The sequence below is a fragment of the Cricetulus griseus genome, unplaced genomic scaffold (assembly GCF_003668045.3).
Source record: "Cricetulus griseus strain 17A/GY unplaced genomic scaffold, alternate assembly CriGri-PICRH-1.0 unplaced_scaffold_1, whole genome shotgun sequence".
Lineage (NCBI taxonomy): Eukaryota > Metazoa > Chordata > Mammalia > Rodentia > Cricetidae > Cricetulus > Cricetulus griseus.
In genome coordinates, this window is record NW_023276808.1 from 3,603,360 (window position 1) to 3,619,932 (window position 16,573).

Sequence of the window (16,573 nt, forward strand, 5' to 3'; positions counted from 1 at the left end):
TTCCTGTGCTGGGATTAAAGGCTCCAGCCATCACTCTCTGGCTCAGTTATGTTTGTGTGTTTCCTGCTTTTAGAATGAAAATAGCCATCATTGTTTTCTGTTCTGTTTTTTGAAGTAGCATCTCCCATATCCCACGCTGGCCTTAGTAGCTATAAAGCTGAGGCTGGCCTTAAAATTTCTACTTAAGCAGCCAGTGTGTAGTGGTGCATGACTCCATTAGCATCCCCACGCTACTCCTGTCACCCTCCTCCTAAGCAAAACACTCACCACAGCTTCTGGAGTCTGCAGGCCAGATGCCTTAGGCCTTCCCACAGCAGCCACAGGCTCCTGTCTCCCAAGTCATTGAAGCTCATGACCAGTTTTCAGAGGCAAGAGTTTAGTTGGAGGTCATGGGCAATCCATCTGCATGCATCTGAGCCCAGCTGGCAAATGCCCAACCTGCTGAGCCATCACTCTAGCCACAACAATGCAAATCTCTAGGGCACGGGCAATGGAGATAACCAAGGAGAGAGGCTTTTTCGGCCATGTTTTGTACAAGGGAGCATTGATCTCAAGGTGGCCTCAGACTTGTAGAAATACTGTCTGTGCAGTATTCACGCACTTGATTGCCCTCTTGACTCTATCCTGTGTCTCTTTTTCTTAAGGGTCTTTACCTGCCATGTCTCAATCTATTCTCCCCCTCAGGCATGAACCTGGCAAGTTGGCTGGATCCCACTGAAGCCTAACATGGATTGATTGTCACAACTATGCAATCCAGAAACATAGGTAAATGCTCTTAACCTCTGGGCCATTGCTCCAGCCCCTCTAGGTGGATGGAATAACTATGCACAACCATCTGCAGCTCAAGTTCTAAGGGACCCAGCACCCTCACACAGACATGCATTCAGGCTCATGAAATAAAAAATACATAATATTTTACCTGAGTGGTGGTGACACACGACTTTAAACCCAGCACTTGGGAGGCAGAGGCAGGCAGAACCCCTCAAGTTCCAGTCCAGCCTGGTCTACTGAGGTAGATCCAGGACAGCTAGGGCTACACAGAGAAATCCTGTTGGGGAACTCTTTAGGGTCTGTTGTTCTTCTCGTAACTAAGGGTGACCCACAGTGCCCTTAGGGTCCACTGTCTGTCTAGTGACTAGGTGTTTATTTCCTAGCTCCCTGCTTCTTCCTATGCCTTTATGCAAGAATGCAAATAGAGTCGCTACAAAATAATAGCTAAGATTTGAGCATTTTTCTCTTTGCTACCCAGAGTGATTTTGATAATTATTATTCATCCAATAATCTGGTTTCCTTTTTTAAGATGCATCCTTTGATTTTTCCAAAGATTATGGTCTCAGCCTATTTCCAACGGGTGAATGGTCTTTAAAATGGACAGCTATAGTTGTATCTTATCCTATCATTAAGATAGCCATATTTGCTGCAGCTTCTGCACAAATGGCCAAAATTTTAGACTTGGCCATGGCTCTACAACTCTTCCTCAGGCACGCATTACCATCTATACTGATAGTCAATATCTAGCTCAAATTGTCCAATCCTTGGACATGCCTGCCTATTTTGCCACTATCTCCATAGTACAAGAGAGTTTGTTACAGATACAGGGTCTGCTATAGCAATGGAGTGAACCTGTATTTGTGGGACATCTGAGGGCCCATACCCATTTGCCAGGATGTATCAGTGAAAGAAATCACATGGACAACAGGTATACCCAAATCATTGCAGTTTCACAAAGAACTCACTAGAGCACAACCCTTACATAAGTGCTTTCATCTCAGCGCAGGGTTCTTAACGATTTCATAATGGGATAACCAAGGAACAAGTTGTTTAAATAATTAAAAATTGCCATATTTGTGTGGAATTTCTTCCAGTGCCTCACTTGGTAGTTAATCCCCGAGGACTGTTGCCCAATAACCTGTGGAAGATGGATGTGCTATCCTTTGGTAAATTGCAATTTGTCCATGTTTCTGTAGGTACTTTTTTTAGACTAATATTGCCTCTGCCCATTCTGGTGAAAAGGTAAAATATGTTAAAAGCCACTGTCTACAGCCTTTTGCTTACATGGGGGTCCCAAAAGAAATTAAGACTGAAATGGCCCTGCTTATGTCAGCAGATGTTTCAGTCAATTTTGTAAAGATTTTGAAATTACCCCCAAAACTGGTTTTCCTTACAACCCCCAAGGACAGGCTATTGTGGAACATGCCCACCACACTTTAAAAGCCTATTTAGTTAAAGTAAAGAAGGGGGGAACTTGAGGGTGACCTTGTCTTCCCTAACTCTATCACTTATTTTCTATCTTAAATTTTTTGATTGCGAATGATTCTGGTAACTTGGCAGCAGACCATCATTGGCGGTTCACTGCACAGAAATTACATTTGTTTAATTGGAGAGACCTTCCCTCAGGCCTTTGGAAAGGGCCAGATCCAGTTTTGGTGTGGGCCCTGGGTTCTGTTTGTGTTTTCACACAGGATGGCAGGGCCCCAGTTTGGGTTCCTGAGTGTTGTGTGCTCCTGGTATCTGCTAATATGCTTCAGGTATCTAATGACTCGTTGGGTGTTGGGACCCAGCCCCCACAGGGTCTCTAAGAGTTGTTTTCCAGTATAACCACAGGTACCTCCTTTTTTCCTAATCTTACCCCACTAGGATCATGATGTGAAACCTTTGACCTGGGATTTTGGAAGTTTGTATACAAGGCTGCTTCACAATAAAAGTGAGGAACATTCTCTCAGAAACAGAACCAGGCATCTTGTGGTTCATCCAAATCTCCAGGATTTTGCCTGATTCTCGGACTTAGTGGTGGGCAAGAGCAGCCACAAACTGAGGTCCCACTGAGAACAGGAATGAAAGGGGAACCTGAGAGATCACCCTCAGAATGCTGGCAAGCAAATAAGGATTTGTGAGGGTGGATTGCAAAAGGTACTGGAAAATAGGTACCTCAACTCCTAAGAGAGTTTGATTGGTATAGAGATCACAGTCAATCACACAGAGAAAGTTTAAAGAGACAAGGTACTGGTAAGATTTCATTTTAACATTGGATTAAGCAATAATGTTAAGAAAATTATTAAAGAAATCCGGGAAATCTACCTCTGAGGAATCCCTCCTCCATGAACTGCTCCAGTCAGATGAAACTGATGTGGTGTGCACAGGCTGGCTGGAGAAATCACTTCCTGAGAAAAAGTTGGGGCACTATGCTTGGAAGAAATTCTGGTTCATCCTGCGGAGCGGTAAAATGTGTGGTGACCCAGATGTTCTAGAATACTATAAGAATGAACACTGCAAGAAACCCTTGGGGATCATCAACCTAAACTTCTGTACGCAGTTGGATGTAGCCCTGACCTTCAACAAACAAGAGCTCCAAAAGAGGTTCATGTTTGATATCATTATCAATGAGCACACCATTTACCTGGTGGCTGAGACAGATGCTGACAGGAATATGTGGGTCCAGAGCATCTGTCAGATCTGCGGCTTCAGTCAAACTAAAGAGAGCACTGACACCCTGAGAAACCTTTCTTCAGTCAGTCATAATCTCTGCTCTTCTCCAGCTGAATTCAGCAGCTCCAGTCAGCACCTGCTCCGAGAAGGGTCTGTGGCAGATAGTGATTATGTGTACACCTTCAAGTCACCCAGCAACACCCCGTGTAAGGAATTTGGAGACCTCCAAGTGGACTCAGCCATATCTCCCCCACCACAGTATCCTAAGACACCTTGGGGGAGGAGCCCTCAAAAGAGACCTCCAGTCAGTGACTACAAGTATCCAACAGGAGGTGAAGAGACTGCCTGCTGGTCTGCTAAATCTCTAGAGAAGACTATCGTAAATCTATCAGACAGTGTGAGCTCTGATTTCAATTATATGCCTGTAAACCCAGGTTCTGACATCCCCATGAGCTCAATGCCCTACCACTTTGTCAGCCGAGGAAGTGAGATCCAGCCACCCCCGCTCAATCTCCCCCTCAAGACTGGCCGAAAAGCAAAGTCAGCACCCCTTGACCTGAGTAACAACACTGTCATCAATGAGCAAACTTTCAAGTCATTTGTCACCAAGTCTTGGTCCACGTTCAACCACACCTTTAACCCTAGGTGCTCCCAGTACTGCCGTTCCATCTCCAAAACAGACTCTGGAGACAGTGAGGAGAACTGTGTCTCTGTGCAGAACCCAATGTCTTCATCTCCTGAACCCAGTGGCACTAACAACCCAGCTCCAAAAAAGAGTACTGGCAATGCCAATTACATAGCCCTGGACTTCCAGGCGCTCTCCCCGAGACCTCACCACAAGCCATCCACATCATTGTCACACCAGATGACAAAGGAGAATATATCCAAATAGATAAAGGATAGACCTAAGGCCCACAAAAGACCATACAGGAATGGACAAAGAAGTGACAGTCCTGAAGGTCCTCCAAAGATGCCAAGCTATGGTAAGGATGGCCATCCCCCGACATCTCCTCTCCTTTGTGAGTTTTGTTAAAAAGATGTATGTATCTTCTGTATGTATGGTGTGGACACACATAGAGTATATGAAGTGTGATCGTAAATGTGTGACTGTTAACAAAAGAATGCTATTGTGTTGTTCTTACATCATTTAATTCCTAGGGAAGGAGCAAGTTGTTAAAGTAAAGACTAAGTGGAGAAAAATTTCTGCTTTTATTCCATAGAGGGTGAAGAGCTGTGGATTCCTTTCATACTGGTATGGTTTCATGGGGCAGGACCCCATGAAGCAGTGGCCCAGCTGATTCTTATATTTGTTTTCATTTAAATTTGGTCAGTTAGAAATGGTAGTGGTCACAGTCAATCACTTTTTAAAGCAAAAAAACTGGACTATGATATAGAAATGATACTTTGCATTGGAATGGATCCTCATTTGTTGATACTTTGTATTGGAATGGATCCTCATTTGTTGATATTAGTTAGGTTTTCTAGATATATAGATATTCTTCAAACCATTCAAAGACCTAAGGAATATATGGAATTTAAATGGTTTAGGGTTTTTCTTGATAGTGAGACACAAATTCTCCTGGCACAGCAGTTACATCTGAGAGGAAGATGGCATCGAAGAAATAAAGTTTGCCTTTAATGTGGCTAATTAGCCATTTGGCAAGAAGGTGCTCTTGCCTGAATTGTTTGACTGTTGCTTTATACAATGGACATGCATTGCCCACAGGAAAGTGACTGTTGAAACAAGATAGACAGTCATAAAAGGTTCTGGCTTCAGGGAAGAGTCTGCCAGATATTCTACAGGACACAGAAAAAAGGTGATTAGATACAACTGCCAATGCAGTTGGAGAGTTTAGAATTTCCTGCTTTGCTGAGAAGTCTTCCAGATACATTGTGTTCTGTAGGCTAAAAATGGATGCCCCAACATTACCAAGAACATTTGGGTGACTGTCTAGGAAGCAAGATGTGTCTGTCAGTTCTAGAGTTTATATATTATCTTTCTATGGTCTTTGATGGAGGTGAAGATAGCTAGTTATAGTAACACACTAAGATAGAATGGTTAAAATCTTATAGTTCTTACTTGATAACTGTTTTGTTATATATAAAGAAGGGGGGATGTTGGGATGCAGAAGCCACAGGGTATCTAAAAGTTGTTTTCCAGTATAACCACAGGTACCCCCTCTTTATCTGACCTCACCCTACTAACATCAATATCCTGTTGTGAACCCTTTCACCTGGGAGTTTTGTAAGTTTGTATATAAGGCTACTCCACAATAAAGGTGAGAGTCATTCTCTCAGAAAGTGGACCACGCATCTTGTCGTTCATCCAAATCTCCAGGCTTTCGCCTGATACTGGGATTTAGTGGTGTCCAGAGCGCAGCATGCACAAACAGACTCAGCTATCTGCTGGCATAGACGACAGTTCCACAGCAAGGGTTAACACTGTCATCCTAACACGTCACAGATTTTCAGGTTTAAAATAAATCCGGCAGCCAGAGTACTTTGGGAATGCATCATGCCTAAAAACTAATCAAAATGCCTTTCTTTAGTTAACATGACTCCCAGAAAGAATTAAATATGTATTTGCTCATGTCAGGTAATTTTAAGTGAAAAGGAAAATTATTTTTATATTATATTTTATATTATATTTTATATGACTAACAGTCCTTTCTCTTCCCATGTGTGTATAAGGAAATGCTCATACATATGATTAAATAATGGTCAAGTTTTTTTTCAAACAAACTATTTCAGAACTTTCTCTACTAATCTTAGTATAGATGTAACCATGGCTCTTTATATCTATATATAATATATACCTATAATAATATATATATATAGCAAATTTGACTTTTAATGAACACATATATTTCAAGAGGTAGCTTTAAATATGGAAAGCACCTAACAGATCATTCATTCACCCAGGTTCTTTATTTCACAGAAAAAAAAAAACAGAATAAAACAATGCCCCTCCCCCAGAAGCTGAGTACTCCTATCAGGCCTGTCTTTGAAATAATGGTATGTGCACACACATAAAATACACAATAAGGGTCTTCTTAAATCTAGTCACACAGGTACAATCTTCTCCCCCTCAATTCTGGGCCAGCCCCCCTCTCCCCAGGTTCCTGCAAAGCACTGACCAGTGATGCTATTTTCCAGAGGTTTGTGTAATCTCAGGAGGGGTGCCCTGAAATCTGACTTACTCTCACTCACCGCTGCGCCTTTAGCACCAGGCATTAGTCATTTAACTGTGTGGAGCAGATATTTAAATGAGCATGAATGAATGATAATCACTCTTATGAACAACGGAGAAATTCATGCTCATTAATGTCATTTTCCCATCATTTTGGAAATGTGGGTAACATCCTGTGCTGTCTGTAGGGTACACCCTTGTACCAGGGGTGCTTCCAAATAGCTGAATAGAGACTTCACATTCCCTCTGTGTGGGTTCCTCTTTCTCTCTTTGTTTTGAGTTGGAAGCAGGGTCCTTAGAATTTCTGAGATCATGTTCTGCTCACTGAGCCACACCCATCCCTAAACGGAACTAACAATTATTCTGTATCTGATGATAAGGGCTTCACACTTTGCCTGTGGCAGCATGACCTGTCCTTCAAGGCACAGCCATGTTGGGCTTTGTGGATTCCCTGACACACACACATCATCACCTGGTGTATGGAGCATTGAAGTTCATGCGAGCTTTCCCACAAGAAAATAGGCCAAGGGATGTGAATAATCTGTATAGAAAGTGAGAATCCCGTTAATATCATAATTTAAAATAATAACTTCCCACAGCAATAACAATCATTTAAAAACAATAAAGAATTCATCAGTTTTTGGAATATATAATCAGGATGAAAATTGCTGTCCACACAGCACCTACAACGTTAGAGGTGAGGGCCACAGCTGTGCACAGAGGACTGGCAAAGACTGGTGTCACCCCATAGGTATTGGAAGCAAAGCAGAGATCCTTCTTCTCATCTCAGCCACTACCCAGTCTTTGCTTTATTTTAACTTCTGGGGGTCTCTTGCATCTCTTGGCTTGTTGCCCCACCCTCCAGATTCAAAGTGAACAGCCTAGCTCCTTTCTATCTTGCTTCTTTCTCTCGTCTCTGCTTCTGATATTGCATGTCCTATTGTGATACCAACTTTTTAATTCTGTTCCCTTGGAAGACCCTGAGGCAGCATGGGACACATCAGGCTGCTCTGTCCATCTTAAGATTTGCAGCTTAGTCACTCTTGTGCAGGTCTCTTTTTGCCAGTAAGGAGCTGAAGATTAGATTACTGGTGGCCTGGAGATTCCCAGAACCACCACATCATAATTTCAGTGTGTGAAACATAACAAAAGATGCCAGGAAGCTTTCTATGTGTAAAACTATGCCAGCTGGGGCTGGAAGGATGGCCCAGTGCTTAAGAGCATGCATACTGTTCTTTCAAGAACTGGAGTTCAGGTCCCAGAAATCAGATCAGGTGGCTCACAGCTGTCATTCTCCAGCTCCAGGAGTATGTGATGTCTCTGGCCCCTTCTGGTGCCTATACTCACACCTCCAAACCCTCTGCCCCCCAAAGGTAAATGAATCTTTAAAAGTAGATCATATGCTGAGTTTGGTGTCGCACACCTCTAGTCCCAGCACTTGTGAGGCAGAGGCAGGCAGATCTAGGCCAGCCTGATCTGCATAGAGAGTTCCAGGTCAGCCATGCTTGCCTTGGGAGATCATGTCTCAAAGAGAAAAAATAAGAAGAAATAAAAAACAGGTCACATAGAAGATTCTTGTCACAAGACTAGAATCAGTGTCTCTCCAGCAATGCTGGATGAGAAGGAGACAGTTGTGTCGATGCCTTTGGAACTCTCAGGGGGAGATTGTTTCCAGAATTCTACAGCAGTGAATCAAGAAGAGAGAAAATTTTCATAAAGCATTGTTTAAAAGCTTACCTTCATTTTTGTTTTGCTGTCTGTTTGCTTTAGAAAATGATGGAAGTGGTTTCCAGAGAGTAGATCTAGAAGGTTCAAAAGCATCAGGAGGATGAAAAAATCAAAAGTGCTCTACATGGGTGGAAGAAAAATATATCAGCTAACATCCTCAGAGAAAGAGAGGAAACAATAGAAGACAGTGAAAGACTGAGATGACAGACAGACAACCAGAAGATAGGTAGAGAGACAACAGTCACACAGACCAATGATAGAGGATAGACACACAAGGATTAGATAGAAGACCAACAATCGAGAGGTGGTAGACAGACAGACAGGTTTAAGGCAAGGAAGTAGCTAATGTAATAGTGGCCAGCAAACAAAGGAACAAATTAAAACATGAATCTAGAACTGCAGGAGAAATCCAATCACCAATAAGTTACAGTTGTTTCCTAAATTTTATTATATGTGTCTGTGTGTGTGAGCATGTACATGTGGGCACTTGTGCATGCTACAGTTCACAAGTGAAGGCCAGGGATGACTTACAGGAGTCAGTCCTTCTTTCCACTTTGTGGGTCTTTAGGAATTAAAATCAAGTCATCAGGCTTGGGGACAAGCACCCTTACTGAACCATCTTGCCATCAGGTTGTATTTGAGGCAGGGTTTTACATAGTCCAGGGCATCCTCCAACTCAATATATAGCCCAAAATGACCTTTGTTGTAGAATATTATTTTAAGGATTTGTTTATGCTATGGAACATTTGTTTGATGATGCAAAGATGTGCTGCATTCTTTTATGTTGCATTTTTTAATTCTGTGAATCTTACCTACTTTGCATATCTAAAACACCTGATGGTTTAATAAAGAGCTGAATGGCCAATATTACGACAGGAGAAAGGATAGGTGGGGTTGGCAGGCAGCGAGAATAAATAGGAGAAATCTGGGAGGAAGAGATCTAGGAGTTGGAGAAGGAGGAGGATTCCAGAGGCCACCCACCCAGCTACACAGCAAGCCACAGAGTAAGAAGTAAAGAAAGGTGTATTAGATAATTATAAAAGCCCACAGATGTCAAGTGTTATTGACACATGCCTTTAATACCAGCACTCTGGAGGCAGAGGCAGGTGAATCTCTTTGATTTTGAAGCCAGCCTGGTCTACAGAGCAAGTTCCAGGATAGGTCCCAGAGCAATGCAGAGAAACCCTGTCTCAAAAACCAAAAAATAAAAAATAAAAAGCCCAGAGACAAAAGGTTTTGGGATGATTCAAGAAAAGTAAAGGCTTATTCATAAGGAAGAATAACCCTCAAAGTGTGTATTTATTTGGTAGCTGGGTGGGGTCTCCAAAAGAGCAAAGAGCCAAAAAAGAAAAAATAAAACAAAACAACCAACAAGAGACTTTGAACTCCTGATCCTCTTGCCTCCACTTCTGAAGTGCTGGGATGACAGGTGTGTGCCTGTCCAGACATTGTGGTCTGAATAAAATTTAAACTGAAATAACAATGCATGAAGGAGTATTTGAACTTGGCTTTGGAAACATTTTCCATTAAAGGTTTCAGCTGGTGGATCTGGGAGCCACATAGGAGAAGGGAGAGTTACACAGAGCTCACTGCTTGGCCCCAGATGGGCACTTGACATAACTAGGATAACACAGATGCTGCTTATTGCCTTGGGACACTTAGAATCCACCTGTGGACAAATAATTGAGACTTGGCTTAATTAAAGGAATGTAGAGAAAATGCCAGTAGCCTTGATGCCACATATGTAGAAATTCTAGTACCCGGGCCAGGTATGAACTTTATCTTCATCTCACAGTGGGGCCAGGTAAAGGAGCCACGTCCAGTGGGTGGCAGGAGAAAGGGGGCAGCACAGTGTGAAAACATGAAGGCCAGGAAGGAAGTGACGATCATGACATTGCTGTGCTAGGAGTAGGCAGGAAGGGGATGTGGGAGCCGGGGAAGTAAGCTAAGTCCTCTGTCACAGGCCGAAATCAGTCATAAGGATCTGGAGTTAATAAACCAGAAATAGATGGAGAAGCTTATTATCTAGAGCTGAGGGGCTGGCGACCCAGAGGAAAACAATAACAGATGCTGGCAATGGCTCCCTGCCCCACTGCTGGGGAAGAAAAATTTAAAGAGGGGGCAATGGAGCCCAGGATTGTACAGGATGACGTCTTTCTGTAATACTTAGTTGCTAATTAGAGAAACAAATGTCACCACAATAAAAATTTTAAACAAATGTATTTTAAACACTAAAGGTACTAAACAAAACCAGAGCCATGAGTGACGTGTAAAAGACAAAATAAGGCTTAAGGACTTACGGAATGATTCTCAGATTAATAAAGGAAGTCCATGGTGGTCATTCAGTTCCCTAACACCTCACTATGTCCAAGGGTTGTGCTTGGAGACCAGTGGAGCAGGTCACTAGTCATAACACAGCGTGTCTGGACTCTGGGAAGGATTCTGGCTAGCTAGTCAAGGATCAGGTGATAAGAAAAAAGCATTTGACCCCAGTCACAGCTCATCTGAGCCTTTCACCACTTACCCTACAGAGTCACAGATGTTTGAGGAAACCAGAGTGAAACAGATCATTTTACCAGGGACCCCAGTTCTACTGGAATATGACCACACACTGCAGGTGACCAAGGCTCTTGCTGGACTGCTTCCACGGTTTACTTCCCCCTTGTAATTTCCTGGCAGCCCTGCTCCAATGTCAAAGGAAACCTTTCCTCTTGGCAGAGGGTCTCTGTACGGGGGCACCAGAGAAAGGCTTATATATCCAAGTGATAACACGAAGTGGTCTCTTCACCCCTTGTCCTCCCAGGCTTCCCATATCCTTACCCCCACCCCATCTCCCTCCTCAACCGTTTCTTCTGGATTGGGGTTTTGCCTGGCCAAGTCCTCTTCTCTCCTCTGCATTTGCAACTTGCATAAATTTGTCTCATATATATATATAATGCTGTTTTATTTTTACCACATTTGCATAATGTTCAGATCCATTTTTCTTCAGGCTTTTGTGTCTTGAAGAAGGAGAATTAATGCCTCCTCCCCTTGCCTGGCTTTCTCATAACAACAGACTCTTCAGAAGTTGGGCAAATTTTCTCTGTCTCTTTGCTGCAGTCCCAGCAAGCATTCAGCAATAAGGCCACCTGTGAGTAGAACTGAGGCAGGCTGGCCAGAATCACAACATGACCACTCAAACACTGAAAATCAAGACTACCTCAACCAGCTGGGACAAACATGCCCACCAAGATGATCCTTAGTGAAATGTTCTTTGCTTCATAGTCAATAGTCATAGTCACGGACTATTGGCAAACTCCATATTGGCAAACTCACAGACCTGGCCGTTTCCATCGTGTATCCAGGACATGACTATCCACAAACCCCAAGCAAGGACAGAAGAAGGAAGAGAACTCTGTTCTGGACAAGCTTGACTCATCCCAGAATTCCTCAGCCTGTCCCCACCTTAGCTCATAAATAACCCTCCTCTCATAAGATTACCCGGGAGATAGATGGCTGTTTCCTGGTGAGGGCCAGCTTTTGCAGCAGCAGGCATACAGCCCTTTTGTAGTTCTCTGGTCTCATATAAGAAAGAATTAAAGAACGAACTCTGAGAGGAACTGAGGTACGTCCTTGGAGGCTGGGAAGAGAAAACAGCAGCACAGGCAAGCTAGAGATCCCAGCAGTTGCATAGATGAGCGATGGCAAAAGAAGAAAAAGAAAGCTCTTCAAGCTTGAGGTCACTAAAGCTGGCATCCACACTACTGCAAGTCTGTGAGTGTCATTGCACAGTGAGAGCCTTTGGAGATCCTGAGAATGCCCAGCTGCCAGGAAGGCTCTCCAGCAAGCAAGGATGTTGACTCGTGTCAGGAGGAGAAAACATGGAGGAGGAGAAATACTTTCTAAACTACAACTCAGAACTTGAGGTTCCCCAGACAATTTGCATGTGACTGCCTAAAGGGAGGAGCTTCTGGAGTGTAAGCACATGCCTTATATAAGGGTTAGTTACACAGCCTGTTTTCTGTTCCTGTCTGCAGGTGTGGCATGATTCTTTCCAAATCCGGGCTTTAAGCTGGCCTTAGGTTGTAAAACAAGATTTGTTTCTTACCAAAGGTCTGGCCAAGGGAAGCACCTGCTGCTCACATCAAAAGGGTATTCTCTGGCCACTAAGAGATTTCCAAAGAGGTTTTCTGACCATCCTAGGCTATTCAAGCCAGAGGATGTTGATATCCAAGGGACTCCAATATGGGAGGCACCTGCTGTCTGCATCAGGAAGGATGTTATCAGCCATGGTTCATGTTCTTTGTACCAGAGGGAGCTGACATAGAGGCTCATGTGTCCAAAATAGTGTTGGGAAGCATCTGGCTGCAAAAGGCCCTTCTCATGCTCTTCCCTGCTGCCTAGAATCTCTGATTGCAGTTTCACTCTGAGATAAAACTTCCTCCTAATTCCTTACTTTGTCTCTGAATTCTTTCTTTGGCAAGAACCTAAAATACTAGGCAGAGATCTTAATCTCAAACGCTCTGATTGCTCCCTCTCCAGCTTTCAAAACATGCCACAGCTTCAATGGAAAGAGGTGCCAAACCTGGGAAGAACTTCCTGTTAGCCTACAGTATTATTCATAAGCCAAGAAAATACGGCCAAGTTAGGAAAGTGCTTGTTGCTCAGCTTGAGGACAGGAATTCAAATCTGAGGCACCCATATAAGAAGTTAGGTACTACAGTGCTTGACTGCAATCCCAGCCCTGAGGAGACAAGAAAGGATGCTCTATGGGACTCAATGACCCAAGTGGTTGAGTCAAATCAATAATCAATGAGTTCCAGGTTGAGTGAGAAACCCTGCCTTTGGTCAAAAAGTCAAGAAGTAATCAAGAAAAAAATGCAGGGTAAACCTCTCCCTACACACACACATGCACGAATATGCACACTAACACATGCACACATAAATATTTGCAATTAACACAGATAACTGTATGTGTTAGTCATGTTCATCAGCAAGTGTACTAAATCATGGCACTAAAGAGACTGCATTTACCAGCAACAAAAGCACACAGTTTCCTCTCTTTCTGCACCAGTCTAAAGTACAAGATGCTTCTATTCCCAAACACAAACAGGAGGGACCAAAATCAGCAATCTTCCAAGGTCTTTGGATTGTCCCTTCCTACAGAGCAAGCCAGTAATAAAATTGCCTAGACCCTTTCACAGTTAAATAGCATGGCTGGCCCATGAGTAAAGCAAGTCATATTTATTTTTGAAACAGCCTACGAAACTAGGATTTTAATAGCTCAAACACAGCCCTGTAATTTCATTATGCATTTTGCATTATTGAAAAAGTAAGTGGAATTATAAAGAGTACCCACAGCATTGTGGGGAAAGAAAAATCAAAGTATTATAGTGTAGTTATATTATCTGGTGTGAAACGGACATCAAATGTAATAAGCATATTGTTCACCCCTGTTTTAAATACTATATTTAATTTAGGATACATAGAACACTGCCAACCTTTTACAAAGTGGTTGGGCTTTTAATGTAAAGTGTTCCCCACAGATTCACATATCTAATGACTTGTCCTCAGCTAGTGGCACTGTTTTCAGAAGCAGAGGAATCATTAGGAGGTGGTGACCTAACTGGAGGAAGTCAGTCTCTGGGGATGGGGTCTTAAGATTTACAGCCCCACTCTTTGTCAAGATTATACAAATGCAGCCAAGTTCCCATCACTGCAGACCAAGCTGCTTCTGCCACCACGACACTTTCCCTCAAAGCATGAGCAAACACAGCGCAACCCTTCCCACTGTAAGGGCTTCCTGTCAGGTTCTTCTTCCCGACGATAGGAAAGTAGCGAATGTAGACTATTGGCACAGAGAAGCCCTGCAGTTTCGATGAAACGCTGACCATGTTGTTCTCAGACTTTTGGAACTGGCTTATGGGAGGAATACAAAGCACTTAGAGGTGTTGTCTAAAGAAGTTCTAGAATGCTGTGAGTGGCACTGAACAGCCTAAGAGTGGGTCTGTGAAAAAGCAAACTGCCTATGGAAATACGGACAGTAAGCAGGCCACTCACAAGGCTCCGGAGTGAGCTTGAGGTAGTCACTGTTACCTTCCAGCCACATCTCACTGGTGTGCTGGGAATTCTATTGAGGCTGAATCAACAGCGACAGACTAATTTGTTTAGCAGAGTAAATTTCCAGACAGCGTAGCATGCCATTGGGGCATGCTGTCAAAGGGATAGTGGGAGACAGGAATCCCACATCCCCTTGCAGCTCAGCCACAAGGTGGGCAGTTAGTTCCTTCCTGCCCCATGCTCCTATAATAACATGCTGCCCTCTGTCGCTCACGGAGTCGGGACTGCCCTGTCAAGCCACAAATCACAACCTCCACACTGCGAGCTAAGAAAAGACTGTTTCTCTTTACACACTGGCCATCTCAATCATTTATTCCCGAAAAGGATAACCAGAGTTACGGAAGAGTAGAAAGTATCTCCAGTGTTGCTGAGAGGAAGAGAAGCAATGTGAGGAAGACCCTGGCTTGATGCCTACAGCAGAGACCCGGGCATTTGTACCCTGCCAGGGTCCTTCCTTTAGTCCCGAAGACAAGATCTTAATCAGAGCCAATCATTTACAGAGAAGTTCTAAGTGCTTTGTTCAGTTAATCTTTCTATGACCCAGTCAGGTTAGCTTTACGGTCTACATTTACAGATGAGGGAACATGTGCTAGAAACATAGGGTAACTGCTGACGAGGCCAGGGCTGGAGCTTCAGTTCTGTCAATCGCGGGAGTTGGTAGGGCCAGGGCTCTCCACTTCTAATCATCCTGGCTTTGAGTCTCAAATAACTTTGTCATTTTCTTGAACTTCATTTGTTTTCTCCTTCTCTAGACAAATAGTTGCTTTGATCATTCTAATTCCTTTAACAAAACATTCTGGACCTGCTATGGCAAATGAGAATGTTTTTTCATTAAGATTTTAATAGAACTCCATATACCTGATCTTAAGTACAAAAGGCCTTTTTACACACCACACTGCATGCCCCAAGGTCTCCATCTAGTAGGTCTCAATGGTTGGGATGATCTTTGTGTTTTATTTAGTACATCTTCAAGGCAGTCACAGTGTAATACCCAACTTGCTAACTGCCCAACAAAGGAACTCAAGAACAGCAAAGGCATCTTTCCACCAAGAAAGGAGAGAACTTGACCTGAGCTCTTTATTTTTAGACAATCTCCAGTTATACATCATTCTTAATGGTAACTTTATTTATTCCCATTTGTCATTTTCAAGGGTGTGTGTGTGTGTGTGTGTGTGTGCTTATGCAAGCACATGCATACGGAGGCCCAAGGTTGATGTCAGGAATCAGTTTTGATGGTTCTTTTACCTTATTCTTTGACGCAGGGTCTCGCAATCAAATCTAGAGCTCATGGGTATGGCTAGTCCCCACTGTCAAAATGCTCAGGGGAATCCTGTCTACCTTCTCAGGTTGGAATTGCAGGTAGTTTGCCATACCCACCCATACTTACATGGGCTGTAGAGTGTAAATTCTGATAATCACTCTTATCCTTTACCTGCTGGGCCTCTTCCCAGTCCAGTTTTAGTAATTGAAAACAACAACAACAAAAAACTATCTTACTGATCCTGGACACAGTCACACTGAACGATCTTGGCCAATGGAAAACACAGACTACAGAGGGTTCAAGAAAGGTGGCTCCTCAATTTGTGACACATTTCTAGGGTATTCATAAATTTAGCTGAATGATCCTGGCTCAAATGTGTGATGCTGCCATCTCCACTCAGTCAATGAGCATGGCGAGGTCCACAGAAGCCAAGTGGTCTATCAAGTAGCAAAGATGGACAGGAAACTGTAACAGTGAAGGTCTCCAGGCCCAAGCTTCCTCTGCTTGCCATTGATGTTTCTTGGAGGCAACAATAACAAGCAGAAATTTGGGTCACTGATTATGGGGATACATTTTGTAGTTTCAGTGGGTGGGGAGCAAGACATTCTTTTCTTTTAAAATGGATTTCAATTAGTGGGGACAATAGACCCTTAAACTTTGGGGTTGTGCACCAAGTCCAGGAGAGAATGTGAGATGAAGCTGTGGTATTTGGGTGGCTAGAAAACATAATGACCTCAAATTGTTTCGTTTTCAAAAAATATTATTTAAAATCCCTTGGTGGGAAAGGAGGGATCATCCCATCCCAGTAAAACTGCACCACAAAGGTAACTTTCTCCTGTGCATTCAGTTTTTGGTCTGCCCTGGCTATA